Genomic DNA, 15749 nt, shown 5'->3' with positions numbered 1-15749 from the left:
CTCTGTGCTACCATTAAAAATTGGGGTCGCTAATTGTAGAAACAAACCTGACAACAGCAATAAATCTTCCCTTAACCTTAAGGGGGTGGCTTCAGGCAAATTACTGACAATGTGGCAGAGCAGCCACAGGTGGACACAACATGCAAGGGAATGAACAAACAGGAAAAGAGGAGAGAGAGAGGAGAGGAGAGAGAGAGGAGAGAGAGAGGAGAGAGAGAGGAGAGAGAGAGGAGAGGAGAGAGAGAGAGGAGAGAGAGAGGAGAGAGGAGAGAGGAGAGAGGAGAGGAGAGGAGAGGAGAGGAGAGAGAGACCGTAACCTGATGAACAACAAAACAACAATCAATCATGGCATCCTACATTATGAAGAAAGATCGTAGGCGAAGACATTTTCCCCCCCTCTCAATCTGTAGTCCTTTAGTATGAACGTGGCATCTGGAATGGGGTAAACCACTGACCGTGTCAAATGCTATCTAGCGCGAGGGCTAAGTGGACCTCCAAATAAAGGCACTCGTACAATCCTCTGCGATCGGAGAGCGGACTAACGATCGATGGCAGACATAACAATCCGTCGGTCATACATGACACATTATATGAACATCCCACCTAATGAATTGCTATCACAGCTACAATATGCAATACATTTCAGGACCCAGCTAAGATCTGACATTGCAAAAAAAACAAAAAACACTTTTTTACATTTATATAGAAAACACAGACTCAAGCCAAGCACCATTATCAAAAAGGATCTTTGGGCAAAGAGATTCGCAATTCCGGTGAAATAGTGGAAGCACGTATGGATGCTTCAGAAGAGGTGTCAGATCATTTTGGGCCGGATTAGCAAACATTTGGAGAAGTGCGTCCTTCTTATTACCTCCGCCACCAAAGGTGGATAGAGGTTATGTTTTCACCTATGTCTGTCTATTTGTCCGTTTGTGACCAGGATATCTCAAAAAGTTGTGGACGGATTCAGACGACACTTGATGGACAGGTTGGGTATGTGACAAGAACGAAATGATTAGATTTTTGGTGAAGATCCGGATTCGGATCTGGCTAGCAGAATTTTTTAAGTCAATCTTGACCATTGGGAGATGGGGCCAAAAACGATACATAGAATTCACCAAATGTCCGTCTGTCTGTTCGAAGGTACCGTAAAAACTGCTGAACCGATCGCAAAGATATTTTGGGTGGGTAATCCTGGGACACAAGGGAGTAAAATAGGCTATTTAGTTTTCCCAATTTCAGCTTTGGTCTCCAGCATTCTCAGGTTTGGACTCCCGCATAACATTCGCGTTCGCATAACGTTCATTGTGACGATGTTCTCACTGTGACGATCTTACTATAATTCACCAATTGTCCGTCTGTCTGTCTGTTCGAAGGTACCGTAAAAAGTGCTGAACCGATCGCAAAGATATTTTGGGTGGGTAATCCGGGGATCTACAGGAGTAAAATAGGCCATTTAGTTTTCTCAATTTCAGCTTTGGTCTCCAGCATTCTCAGGTTTGGACTCCCACATAACATTCACGTTCGCATAACGTTCATTGTGACGATGTTCTCATTGTGACGATGTTGTGACGATGTATGTGTTCACAGTAGTGTTTGACGTGGCAGTGTGAACGTAATTTCGTAATGTTTTTCGTTTCGTAATCCTTTAATGAACGTTTAATGTTTAATGAACGTTTAATGCCCTTTGATGTCCGGGGCCGCATGCGCGCTACACTGGACGGGCCAGTGTGTATGTTGCCCTTCGCCGTCAGGCTCGGGTAAACAGCTGAGCCCCATCCGTGATGGGGACTGGGGCTTGAGACAGTGTCCCACGAACGAGGAATTCCCAGTAAGCGCGAGTCATCAGCTCGCGTTGATTAAGTCCCTGCCCTTTGTACACACCGCCCGTCGCTACTACCGACCGGACGGTTTGATGAGATCCTCGGATCAGCCCCTGCATGGGCCGTTCTCGGCTCGTGCCGGTGCACCGAAAAGATGAGCAAACTTGACTGTCTAAAGGAAGTAAAAGTCGTAACAAGGTTTCCGTCGGTGAACCTGCAGAAGAATCATTTTCGGGACAACATGAGAGCGAGCGAGACGCGAGATGTACGTGGTACGTGATCATCCATGTACTGTTTAGATTTTGATGATTTGCATGTGATATGATTCGACGGATGTTTATATGAATCGTTTAAAATAAAAAAAGCCTTCAATTTCTGATATTTTACCTTTTCATTTGGGCTTCACAATTGAAGTCCCGCCCGAAGGGCAGGTACCGTTGCTAGTAGCAGGAAATCTCAAAAAGTTGTGGACGGATGATTTTGATTAACCGTGATTCTGTATTGTGATTTTTTGGTCTACTCTAGGACACAAAACGTAAACTGTTCACCTGGCGGAGGTATGCTCTCTACTGAGTGCCGTTCTAGTTCTGCATCACTTTGGTAATTAGCCAGGCAATACCGAATGATGATACAAGTTCAATACAGACGAGACAGAACTCTATTACTCCGGAGTGTGGCTCCCGAATCATGGCTGCCTCAACACGATTCCAGCTCTGGCGGTGCCTGCTGTTCCACCGTGGAGTCGATAATGCTTTAAAGCAATACAAATGGCAAGCACATGAAATTGCACAAATGTGGGATAAGCATTGTGCACGTAATTATTCCAAGTGTACTTAGCCGTACAATAACCAGAGCCTGTCTGGGAGGGTGATGAGTTCAAACCCAGGCTAAGTCATACCAAAGACCTTTTTGTTAAAAAATTTTAAAAAGTAAAAATATACGAGAATTTTTGAATTAATTTTTTTTTCAAATATTGTCGCGCGAATGCCCTCGGTTAATACCGTGATATCGCAGATGGCCAAACGAACTTTAATGGAGGCGACGATCAATTACGGATTTTGACTATGCAAGCACCGGAGGAAGAAGGAAGAGGAAGAAGCGGCGAGCTCTTACCTGATGCGATCTCACCGGCAGCTCCAATCCTGCAGGAAATGAACTCACATGGGAATCTGGGTTAAAATGTACAAAAATAACCGATTTATTATGCAGAACCCGATACAAGGAAACGCGACGGTAAAAACTAATTCTAAATTGGGATCCCGCACACCTCACTTCAACAACAGCACAGGGGAATGAATTAAATAAAGAAACCGTTGTGTGCGCATTGGTGGGTGCGAGCTTATCTGCCTGGCAGTGTAGCGTCGTCAGGAATCATCCAGGCTCCGGTGTTTGGCGCGAAGCAGGCCTCCGTCCGCCTCGTTCACGCTCCGCTAGGCCCCGAGCCACCCGTTCGCCCTGGTCCCGTCCGCTCAGCAGCACGCCTCGCTCACCCGCTCGTCGGTCGCACACGAGGTCCCATTTGCTCGTAGCACCAAGCCTCGCTCCAAGCACCAAGCCTCGCTCCAAGCACCAGGCACCAAGAGCACCAAGACCAAGCCCAAGCACCAAGAGCTGCGAATAACCCAGGGAAGACCCCAGAAAGCCCGCGAGTGAGTCGTTTTGTCACCCGCGGTCTGACGTCAGCTCTGTCGCATTACCAATCAGTCCCTCGCTTCTTTGTGGTCTTTTCCTGCCTTCTGACGTCACCGGCCCTTCCCCTCTAATCAGCAACCTGCTTCTAAGTAGTGGTTTGGTGCCTTCCGCACTGATTGGCCGAATGTTCGCGCCTTCCGCACTGATTGGCCGAGGTGTCGACGGTCAGTTGCCAATCAGTGTGCCGCTCCTTCCACCTTCCTTTCACCAATCAGTGGCCAGCTTCTTACCCAACCAATCACACGTTCTCCTGGGCGTGGCTACAGCCTACCTTGCACGATGTTTGTTGCTATGATAGCTGGTGATATGGCTGGCTGCGGCCCCATCGGTGGTGCCCCGATCTGGCTTCCTGCCTGTTCTTCCTGTAAGTCTTATTGTGGCGGAGGGGAATTAATTAATGTGTGCACTAATGGATCTATCTAATGTATATGAGTGCGTTGCCATAAGGGACACTGGGTTGCTCACAGAGGGAACGACACACGAGGGAATTTTACCCATAATCCCTGTACTAATTAGCATGCCCGCCCCCTAGTGGCGGGGACACAGATACAACTTATTCCGACATACGGCTAAACATAGAACTTATTACAGGTAGATTCCCTATCACGACAGTCGAGTCCCTACCTATGCATATCTACCTGGATCTAGATATTCCTCTACCCCTAATTCATAACAATATCTTCTTTTTTTTTCTTCTTTTTTTTTTTTAAATAATTTTTTTAAATGTAAATTGCAAATTAAAAAATATATATATATTTTTTTTGATTGCATTTTTTGAATTTAAAGACCTTGCTTGACACTCAGCATTTAAAAGGATAGAGCCAGACAAAAGAAGACCAGGAAAGCAGTGGCAAACCACCCAGTACAACTTGCCAATAAATTGCTTCAGCAGCACAGACGCTCTGTAACAACAATGGTACAGGTGTTTGTTCTATCTGCACAATCTCTAATGGACTTCGCCTATTTGACCCAGATACAAGCTTCAAAATCATATTAGTCACACACAACTAGCAACCTGTTTCCATCACTCATAGGTAGGTATACATTTCCTCGAGGTACCCAAGGTTTTTCATTATCGCACGGATCATTTGCTCCAGGGGTCAGAGTGGATTGCTGACTTTTTGAAACTATATGCGGAAGGACTTGTTTGCATTTGTGACTTCTACACAGAAACAGAGACAGCCATATGCATCCCAAAGCCCAGCAGAGCACAACCATGACACGAATGGCAGGTGTGAATTGCTGTCCGTTCGTCTCACCGAGAAACTACTGAACCACCTTTAGAGGCCATTTTCTGAACCACATTTAGAGGCCATTTTCTGAACCACCTTTAGAGGCCATTTTCTGAACCACCTTTAGAGGCCATTTTCTGAACCACCTTTAGAGGCCATTTTTCTCCGCAGAGTGGTGGGTTGGCCTTTTTTGGGGCCTTTTTGAAGCAATGTTTCACGGCCGGATGCCCTTCCTGCAGCCAACCCTGTTAGTCGCCTCTTAGAACAGGTACTCAATTTGCCGACCGCGGAAGGATGACAGGCTGAGTCAAACCCCCTGGCGTTAATTCAGCGATCGACCGGGATTCGAACCCAGGATCCTAGGATCCCAAGCCTAGGATCCCTAACATCCCTAGGATCCCTAACGCTAAGCCAACACAAGGCTTACCTAGAAGCTTCTGATGAAACACAAAACCGTTTGACCACCGTAATTAATAAACACCTGTCTTACTGGAAACGGTTGTTGCTAATGGGAAATAGAACAAGCTGAAGTTGAACCCTGACAGGCTGTTTACAAGATGGCTACGAGATTTAAACTCTCAACCACAAATCCATTAGTTAGGACAGGCGAAGCAAAATCTCCACCGCCTTGATGGGTGCAGCAAACCACTTACAACATGCCTGATTTAACGGCATATGGTTTCACATCTGCCTTACGGATGACGTTTCCTTGGAGTGTAACCCCTGATGAAACGTGCAAGAACAACAGGCTATCCGTTCGAAACACTGAAAGGTGCAACCCACGAATGGGAAATAATGAGTGAAAAGTAAAGTATGTAATGGACTTGCAGGCTCGGAAGTTTGTCTCCTGTGGGTTCAATTCTGGACGGAATTGGATAAAACTGTGAACTGTCTGTCGTCTGTGTGTCATCATATCAGAAAGACATCCATCTGGTTGACCCGTTTGCGAGCAGTCGCCTGTGGACATTAAAGACCCCATGATATATTTTGCAAAGTGCAGGCCATTGTGTGCTGGCACATGATACAAATGACAAATCGTTGTCATGTTGCCCGAGTCAAGGCGTGCTTCTGCGGTACCCTGCGATATGGCAGAGACATGTCGATAGGAGGAGAGGGGGTGAGGACAAGAGTTCCCAGGTCGAAAATCCAATCGAAAACCAATAGGACAAATCCCATAAAAACCCCATTGGAAATTGGACCAGTAGAATCTACTGGTTTTAAAAAGGAAAGTGAAATACTGGACCAGTCGAAAATACCAATAAAAACCCAGTAGGTCAATGGGACCAGTAGGAGACCGATAGAAAACCAATATATAAATGAACAGGATTGAAAATAACCAATTGAGATATGTGGGAAATTTGCCCAGACGGGGAATTGAACCCAGGTCCTCTGGTGAACCATGGATGAAACATACCAGTGCTCCAGGTATAAATAACATGGCTATAACTCAATTCAATATGGAACTGTGCGTTTTGCATTTGTTTATAACAAAATAGAATTAAAGTATTTTGGATACTTTTTTGGGGGTTTTCAAACCAGTTAACTCTAATGGTTTATACAGGACCAGTTGAACTTAAAGGTTCCTATTGGTTTCTCTGGGTTTTCAGACCAGTTGCATCGAACGGTTTCTATTGGTTCCAACCGAATCTGGTTCGGGTTCTACCAGAAACTCTACTGATTCCTGTAGAAAGCACTAAAAATGTCCTACTGGTCTCTACTGGATTTTCGACCTGGGAAACCAAAATCGGTGGGGATGAGGGTGGGATAGAATAGGGACCATGGATGCTAAGAGAGGATTAACCTCAACCATTTTAAGCTTAACAAGTCAGGAGACGACGATGGTTCATGAGCGAGCGGTATTCAATGACAAAGGACGGACTATAACCGAAACAGGCTCGGACTGGGGGGTCGGGGGCCCACGTGGCAGGTGTCGGCCCCCGACATGCGGTGTACATGCCTATTTGCAAAGGGCCCCAATGCGCTGCGTGCGCAGGCCTTTAAGAGCCAGCTGTACGTAATTGTGTGTGGTGCTGGCCTGGAAATGTCAAAACGAAGGTTACTGACCTTGAAATGAGATAGAAAATAATGTATAATCAGTTATGAGGTTAGTTAGCTACACAATACCGAAAATTCGGTTCGATTCCGACAACTTTGAAAATTTGACCTTTGTGACCTTCAAAGATCAAACGTCGAAGATTCTGAAATTTGTTGTAAAACTTGTATTTCATGATGTATGTGATAATATAAGATCATGTACGACATTTCACCCTATCAGGAAGCGAGCAATGTAATAAAACCATCACAAATCGACTTTTCTAAATTTCATGACCTTGTGACCTTGACCTTGGGGTGAAAATGCAAAATCGAGCTCCGTGGGGCTAGACACATGACATTGGCCTAACCAAATATCGAAACCCCTGTCAGATTACACTAAATCCCTCGGAGAAGATGTAGCTTGAACTCGATTACCCCCTAAAAAGACATCTTTTTCGGGCATGGCTCCGCCCACAATGGGCACAATACGCCCACTCCAGGCAGGACACAACTAGATCATGATATCAACCTCCCACCCAAGTTTCATCAAGATCGGATGATATCATCGGGTAGTTATGCTGCAGACAGACAGACAGACACACACACAGACGCACACACATGACGAATATCGTGGTCACTTGATAATTCGTGAACCAATAGTGAGTTAACTCATTGAAATTGGCATTGGATGTGGGGGAAGTGGGGAGGGATTACAGATTGCCCAATTTTGGTTGCCTGCTCACGAATAACCTATGTAGTCTGAGTTTGATTCCTAATGGGATGGGTTATAACCACAGACTGCCACTCTGATGTTGTGTGAACATAAGAGTGATACAAATCAGAGGACATAAAGCCCGCCGTCTGCTCTGCTTACAGCATCATTCAAAAAGGTAAGTCACCCTGTGCCAATACCCTGGAACGGAGGAAGTGAGAAACCAGCCATGATTAAAAAGAGGTGCCTGTGGTTGCACCCCAACTATCACAATATCAACACCTCGTTAATTAATGTGCAGCAAGCGACTGCTGGTAGCCTCATTTCTGGGAGTGAAGCTGTGCCACTGATGCAGTGCCCCCTTTAGGTTAGAAATTGATTTTTTATGCCTCCGCCCCCGAAGGTGGCCGGAGGCATGATGTTTTTGGGTTGTCTGTCTGTCCATCCGTCCGTCCGTACATGCTAATCCATGTTTTTCTCAGCAACCACATGTCTGACTGAGATGAAACTTTCAAGGTAGAAGCGACACCAATGTAGAATGTTTTTATGATAATTGTGACGTCATAGGTCACGTGGTATGGCAGCCATCTTGGATTTAAAACAAATGATTTAAAAGTTATTTCTCAGAAATCACTGAATGGAAAAAATTGAAACTTGGCACATTGATAAGTACTCCCAATGGGGAACAAAAGCATAATAATGATGACATCATTAGTGAAGTGGTGTACCAGCCATATGTTTTAATCGACTGCCCTATCCTAATAATCTGAAATTGCATGCACATGATCTATGACCCATTTAGATTGAAATATTAAATTTATGACTTCATAGGTCACATGGTTTGGCAGCCATATTGGATTTAATCTGAAACCTTTAAAAAAAATTCTCCCAAACCACCAAAGCGATCGACTCGAAACTTTACGTGTCATTGAAGAGGCATGGCGATTAAAAGTTGATCACTGAAATGTCATGAGACATATGGTATGGCAGCCATATTGGATTGAAGGAAAATATTAAATAATTATATCTCAGAAACCGCTTACCCTATCGATGCGAAACTTTACAAATGTCATTTAACACCATTGCTATAGTTTCAAAATTATGACGTCATAGATCACGTGGTTTGGCATCCATATTGGATAGAAAAACGAACCTTATCCGATAAACACGAAGATTCACAAACGTGATCCCCTACCCATACATAATATGCAGAATGTACATTTTTGATGTCATATGTCACATGGTTTTGCAGCCATATTAGCTTGAAAGCCGATATTTTAAAAAACCCTTCTCCGAAACCGCTTCACCGATCAATGTGAAACCTGTCATGTCTGGTCAGAATGTGATACTTCAGAACAGCTGAAGAGATTTAAATCAAACTTGTTTCGTTTTAGGACAGTCAACGAGAGCATCTACCCCTTGTCAAGGGCAGGGACGATGCGGAGGCATATTGGCAATGCAGTCGCTTTGTTCTAGTTTTTTCAGGGTCTTGGTGATGCCTCACCTACTCTTCATTCAAAGACTGTAGGATCTTTAAAATCCACCAACTAATGCAAGCACACAGGATACTCGGCTTACCGTCCATCTGAAGATCGGCATGCATTGTGATGCAATGCCCAGCCTGGGATGCACCAATTTGACAGTTTACAGTGAGGCCAGGAATCAAACCCTGGCTATACAACACAAAGGTAAGTGTGCTACCTCAGCACAATCCCGTCAGACTCTTTTAGCAATAGAACCATTCATTACCAGAGAGATGAGTGACATCATGAAATGAGAAGTGTTGAACAAATTCTTGTTTTTGTTTTTTTTAAACATTATTGGGGCTCATGGAAGAGCTTAAGCAGAATGGAAGGGAACAAAATGGAGAGGAGGAAACACCAACGGCAGATTATAGGTGTGAGAGATCAAGGGGAGGGGAGAAGGACACATGGAGCTGCATGGAAGCTGAATGAAACACAGCAAGATGAGGAAGGGGGAAGCAGGGATGAAACAGAAGAGGGACAAATCAACCAACAACAAAAAATCAAGGTGAGGGAGAGGGGTACAAATCACCTGATAAAGGGGTGTGTTTGGGAATGGGGTCATTTGGAGGAAGAAGGGATCATGAGTATGGATCTGAGGTAGTGATGAACAGGTGTCTTGAAGCCCTGGAAAGAAGAATGGGGCCGAACAGACTGGGGAGGTTGGTTCCACAGGTAAGAAAAAGGAGGAACAAATGAGTGGAGGTGAGCAGTGAGCCTGGATTTTCGGAAATTAACAAGAAGAGGGTTACTGGCAAGTTACTGACATTGAAATGATTAAACAACGCAGGGAGGAATGGAGATACAAGCAATATGTAAGGAGTGCATGAGAGGGCTCTTCTTTCATATCATTCAACATACACAAGCGACGCTGAGGATTTTCACTGGCTTACAGATTTTGACCTGAGGCCAGCAGCTCATGTGAACCATCTATTCACTGCTCGGATACTGATGAAGAAAAAACATGTTCTGTGGATATAGTATTGCTCATCTCTCATGAGAAATGAGATCAGAAATGGAATGCCATCGAAATTGAAGCTTCTATACTTGGAAGGCAGAATGAAAATCTCCGACAGCATTAATCTCTGCTTCGGTTGGTGAGGACTCGTTGTGGAGGCCGATTTTGGTCATTCGTCGTGTTCATTGTGCTCTGTGTCAAAGGCTCCCTCCACAATACAAGTCCATTCGACAATAGCACATTGTTGCTCTGTATTGGCGGCCCTTCTCGACAATACAAACCCAGTCAACAATAGCCCATTGTTGCTCAGTGTTGGAGGCACACAATCAATAATACACACCCACTCGACAATAGCCCATTGTTGCTCTATGTTGGAGGCCCCCTCTCGACAATACAAAGCCACTCAACAATAGCCCATTGTTGCTCTATGTTGGAGGCCCCCTCTCGACAATACAAAGCCACTCAACAATAGCCCATTGTTGCTCTATGTTGGAGGCCCCCTCTCGACAATACAAAGCCACTCAACAATATCCCATTGTTGCTCAGTGTTGAAGGCCCCCTCTCGACAATACAAAGCCACTCGACAATAGCCCATTGTTGCTCAGTGTTGAAGGCACACAATCAATAATACACACCCACTCGACAATAGCCCATTGTTGCTCTATGTTGGAGGCCCCCTCTCGACAATACAAAGCCACTCAACAATATCCCATTGTTGCTCAGTGTTGAAGGCCCCCTCTCGACAATACAAAGCCACTCAACAATATCCCATTGTTGCTCTATGTTGAAGGCCCCCTCTCGACAATACAAAGCCACTCGACAATATCCCATTGTTGCTCAGTGTTGAAGGCCCCCTCTCGACAATACAAAGCCACTCGACAATAGCCCATTGTTGCTCAGTGTTGAAGGCACACAATCAATAATACACACCCACTCGACAATAGCCCATTGTTGCTCTATGTTGGAGGCCCCCTCTCGACAATACAAAGCCACTCAACAATATCCCATTGTTGCTCAGTGTTGAAGGCCCCCTCTCGACAATACAAAGCCACTCGACAATATCCCATTGTTGCTCAGTGTTGAAGGCCCCCTCTCGACAATACAAAGCCACTCGACAATAGCCCATTGTTGCTCAGTGTTGAAGGCACACAATCAATAATACACACCCACTCGACAATAGCCCATTGTTGCTCTATGTTGGAGGCCCCCTCTCGACAATACAAACCCACTCACCAATAGCCCATTCTTGCTCTGTGTTGGACACATCGGTTTAGAATTTGTCATATAATTTCGTAAAAAGAACTTCACTGATGTTCATAAACATATGAGGACCTTTCAGAAACTAAAACCAGTGAGAAAACTCACCACAGATCAAAATAGGTCAACGTTTTATTCCCCAATATTGTACCTGTCATTTAAAAAATTCTTAATAACCCAGACTCGCACTTTCAAAACTTCGACAAAAATACAAAGTTTGCGTTCCTTGGACTGTTGTGAGACATTCCGTTCTGAGAACATCTTGAACACCCCACGGAAAGGGTCCACTCTGCATCGATACACATTCAGCATCTTGTCCTTCAATAGGTCATTCCCCCATAATGAAAAGTTCTTCTTCTTCCAAAACTCCTCAATATATTGTTCCACAAACGTTTTGATAAGCAAACTTGTTTTGAATTGCAATGTTAGACAGTTTGAGATACTGTCGATCAAGTCAATTGTATTTGTCTGTGTCCTCATCAGATAGACGTAAACGAGGTAACGCGCGCACCGCGACCTGTTGAGCAGAAGAAAACGGACGATCGGAGGTCAAAGGTGAATTGTGATCAGTCGAAGGGTCTCCATGTTAAATCCTCGTTGACTTTTCCTTTGTAGTTTGACACGTTCGTCACAAAGTCGATGTCGAAGTTGAGCTTGAACCCATGATGATTCGATGCGCAAATATTAATGGTGGAAAAGATGTACGAGTAATAACAGTGATATACAGATATGGATATAATTACCAGTATTCATAATCTCGGACAGAAATTCTACTTTTAATAAATATATGAGCGTCCAAAAATAAGTGTTTGCACTCACAGTAACAAACACCGATTTTGGGGATTTCTCGAGCAGACATGATATGAGAGAAAACGTAATGAGGCTGATAAATTAATTAATCGCTGCCCGTGACATCGACCCTTAACCTGCGAGGCCTTTGACCCGAGTCTCACCTTCCTTGCTCGACGGCCCGACCATGGTGGGATCATTCGCTCATCTCTACTGGACACGCGCTGACTGCGAGACACGGACGCGGCTCCTCCCCTTTAATGACGCCCCTCCTCCCCACACGCGCTGACTGCGAGACACGGACGCGGCTCCTCCCCTTTAATGACGCCCCTCCTCCCCACACGCGCTGACTGCGAGACACGGACGCGGCTCCTCCCCTTTAATGACGCCCCTCCTCCCCACACGCGCTGACTGCGAGACGCGGACGCAGCTCCGCCCCTTTTAATGACGCCTCTCCTCCCTGCACGCGCTGACTGCGAGACGCGAACGAAGCTCCTCCCCTTTAATAAGGCCCCTCCTCCCCGTGTGCGCTCCTCCTATTGATGTGCGCTCATCCCACTCTGATCCTTTTCAGCATCTCCAACCTTCGCCTTCTGCTCTTTTCTGCTCCTGCAGGTCGCCCCCACAGGTTTCCCCACCCCCTTTCGACTTCTCACCCCTACAGCTCATTTTATCGTCGCCCCCTCGCTCCTTTCTCTGCCTGTTCATTTAATCGCACTGCATTTGGGGTGTTAAAATGTTTACCTTCTGCCCAGCCTGTACATCTTGGCGAATTTCTTTGGGGCCATTGTCGCTCCCAAGCCAGTGTTGCGTGTACCTCCATCGTGTCCCCTTACCAACTAGCCGGCCTGATTCGTGGTCACTATGCCACAGGATCAATTTCACAAACCAGCTGCACACCTAAAACATTGATGTCTTTTCTTTTCCCTTCGGTCTTCGGTGTTTCCCCTTGGCAGATCCTGCAGTCCTGTACTCATATACTAGTGGAGATGCCAAATCCACTAATATACAAATCCACTTCGGCCTTATCCATTATAGGTAATGCAAGCCATTGTGGGGTATCTTGGATTTACGACAAGAATGGAAAAAGTTGTGATCAAGTTATAACATTTGAAGAACTGCTCATATATTCAGGTCTTATACCAGTGAACACACACACACACACACACACACACACACACACACACACACACACACACACACACACACACACACACACATATACAGAAACACACAGAAACACACACACACACACACATGCAGAAACACACATACACACATAAACACACATACACACAGAAACACACACATACATACAGAAACACATACATAAACAAAAACACACACACGTGATCCATGTCCCATCAGGGTAAGCAATGGTCCGTGACCCAGTAAGGATTTTCAGGACTTCCATCGCACCAACGTAGGTAAAATAATCCCGATCTCTGGAGATTCGATATCGTGTGAAAATGTCACACACCTAGTAGCAGGTGCGAGTTCGGCATCTACACTGTTTTAGCACATCAGTGCTGCACAACATCTAATACCCTAACCCTTTTAAACTGATAATTTCCATCCAAAACTTTACTCGATGTGTTCCATTGGTTTAATGGAACCACAGGCAGCAAGCATTCTGCTTTAAAGGGGCACTATATGTATGTATGTATGTATGTATGTATGTATGTATGTATGTATATGTATGTATGTATATGTATGTATGTATATGTATGTATGTATGTATATGTATGTATGTGTATGTACACATGTATATGTATATGTATGTATGTGTATGTATGTATATGTATGTATATGTATGTGTATGTATGTATATGTATGTATGTATGTATGTATGTATGTATGTATGTATGTATATAAAATCTCCAAAAATCATGAATACATGTGACATGTCTGAATGAAACAACATATATCAATTTGTGCACAACACCTCTATCCCCCAATTGTATTGACCACGAGACATATAACTGTGTCACTGCGTATGATGGATGTATGACGTCATTTTGAGACTGTATCTCCATTCGCAATAGCAAGACAGGTGCTGAAAACTTGCTAGGAACGATCATATGACGTTCCCACGTCACAATTAACCCTCCGTTTCATGAGTTTGACAATGTATGACGTCATCGGTCAAGTGCACATATCAGATTACATTTCTTTCTGATACAGAAGGTCCATGAGAGATTGAATAATAATCCGGTCACGTCACTCTTATTAATTGTTCTAACAGTTCTTTGTTTTCTCCACCGCGTATTTTTTGATCTACAGATTTGTCAGAAATCATTTGTTGACGATTTCTTATCTTATTAAACTGCAACATATTGGATGATATTTTATTTGAAAGAATGCCAAATTCGAATTGTACATTGTAATGAGTACTTGTCATTCTGTTTTGTTATTTCTCTTTTAATCTTTATAATATAGTCTATGGTTTGTGGGTGTTGTTGTTAATGGATATATATATGATGATGTGGCGTGTTAGGGTCGGGATCTACTATAAATCTACACCGTATCTACTATAAATGGATGAATTGTGTGTGTGTGTGTATGTGAGGCATACTTGTAGTGTCTATTAATTACGTATGTCTATTAATTAATTACGTACTATTTAAATGTACCTTTTAACTCTTTAGACTGCTGAGACCCCTTCGAGCTTTGAAGACGCTTTTAAGTCCCCTCAGATCCTTAAGACCCCAAAGACCCCGAAACACCCAGATAACCCAAAAGTCACTGAGCACCCAAAATACCCCGAAGACCCAAAATACCTCAAGGACCCAAAATACCCCAAAAACACATAAGACCTCGAGGACCCAAAATATCCCGGACACCCAAAAGACCCAGAAGAGCCAAAGGTCCCCGAGGACCCAAAAGACCCAGAGTACTGCAAAAAAAAAAAAAACACAATGCCCCGAGGACCCAAAATAATCTGAAGACCAAAACCACCCAGATGACCCAAAAGTACCCGGAGGACCCAAAACCCCCAGAAAACCCAAAACTCCCAGAGGACCAAAAAGACCCCGAGGACCAAAAAGACTCAGAAGACCCAAAAGTCCCTGTGGACCCAAAATACCCAGTAGACCCAAAAGTTCCTGAGGACCCAAAACACACAGAAGTCCCCGTGGACCCAAAAGTCCCCGAGGACCCAAAACACCCAGATGACCCAAAAGTCGCTGTGAATCTAAAAGACCCAAAAGTTCCCAAGGACCCCAAAACACCCAGATGACCCAAAAGTCCCTGAGGACCCAAAAGACCCAGAAGACCCAAAATACCCAAATGTCCCTGAGCACCCAAAAGACTCCGAGGACCCAAAAGACCCCCTGAGTCTGGCAGGTAGGTAAGGCGGTGAAGACCAATGAAAATTTAGGACAATGGACCAACAGGCCCACCAGTGAAGTAAGAGAATATGGCATGGCAACACTACCTCCAGGGAGGGCCAGATTAACCTTTTGTCGTTCTGGCGCCAAACAAATCTGTGGCCCCCCATTTGGGGAGCCATTACAAAAAAGAAATCTGTATGTGTGGTACAGCAACTTCTTTAAACTCCATAGTTTTATTCTTGAAGATAGTCATGTAATTGAAAAACGTGTAAATTAAAACATTTCCCCATCAGAAAGAATGTAAGAGGCGGAGGTTGGGGAGTGCTTCCTCAATCCTCATTATATTGTCCTATTTTTACAATGGATTATTTTCATTAAATTCGAATGTCTAAGATCC

The 15749-nt window shown here is 44.5% G+C and overlaps 2 protein-coding genes across 2 annotated transcripts in view; one reads left to right on the top strand and one right to left on the bottom strand.

Moving 5' to 3' along the window:
- TSEN2 (tRNA splicing endonuclease subunit 2) overlaps nucleotides 1-15749 on the top strand; it is an 841321-nt gene that overhangs the window by 258899 nt on the left and 566673 nt on the right. The gene's annotated exons all lie outside the window — the stretch shown is intronic.
- The window catches only part of LOC137426005 (voltage-dependent L-type calcium channel subunit alpha-1D-like), a 545673-nt gene that overhangs the window by 526027 nt on the left and 3897 nt on the right, over nucleotides 1-15749 (bottom strand). The window lies entirely within an intron of this gene.

This window comes from Myxine glutinosa, chromosome 4 (assembly GCF_964187855.1).
Source record: "Myxine glutinosa chromosome 4, kmMyxGlut1.1, whole genome shotgun sequence".
Classification (NCBI taxonomy): domain Eukaryota; kingdom Metazoa; phylum Chordata; class Myxini; order Myxiniformes; family Myxinidae; genus Myxine; species Myxine glutinosa.
The sequence above is the reverse complement of the archived record's forward strand: the minus strand, read 5'-3'. Positions and strand labels throughout refer to the sequence as shown.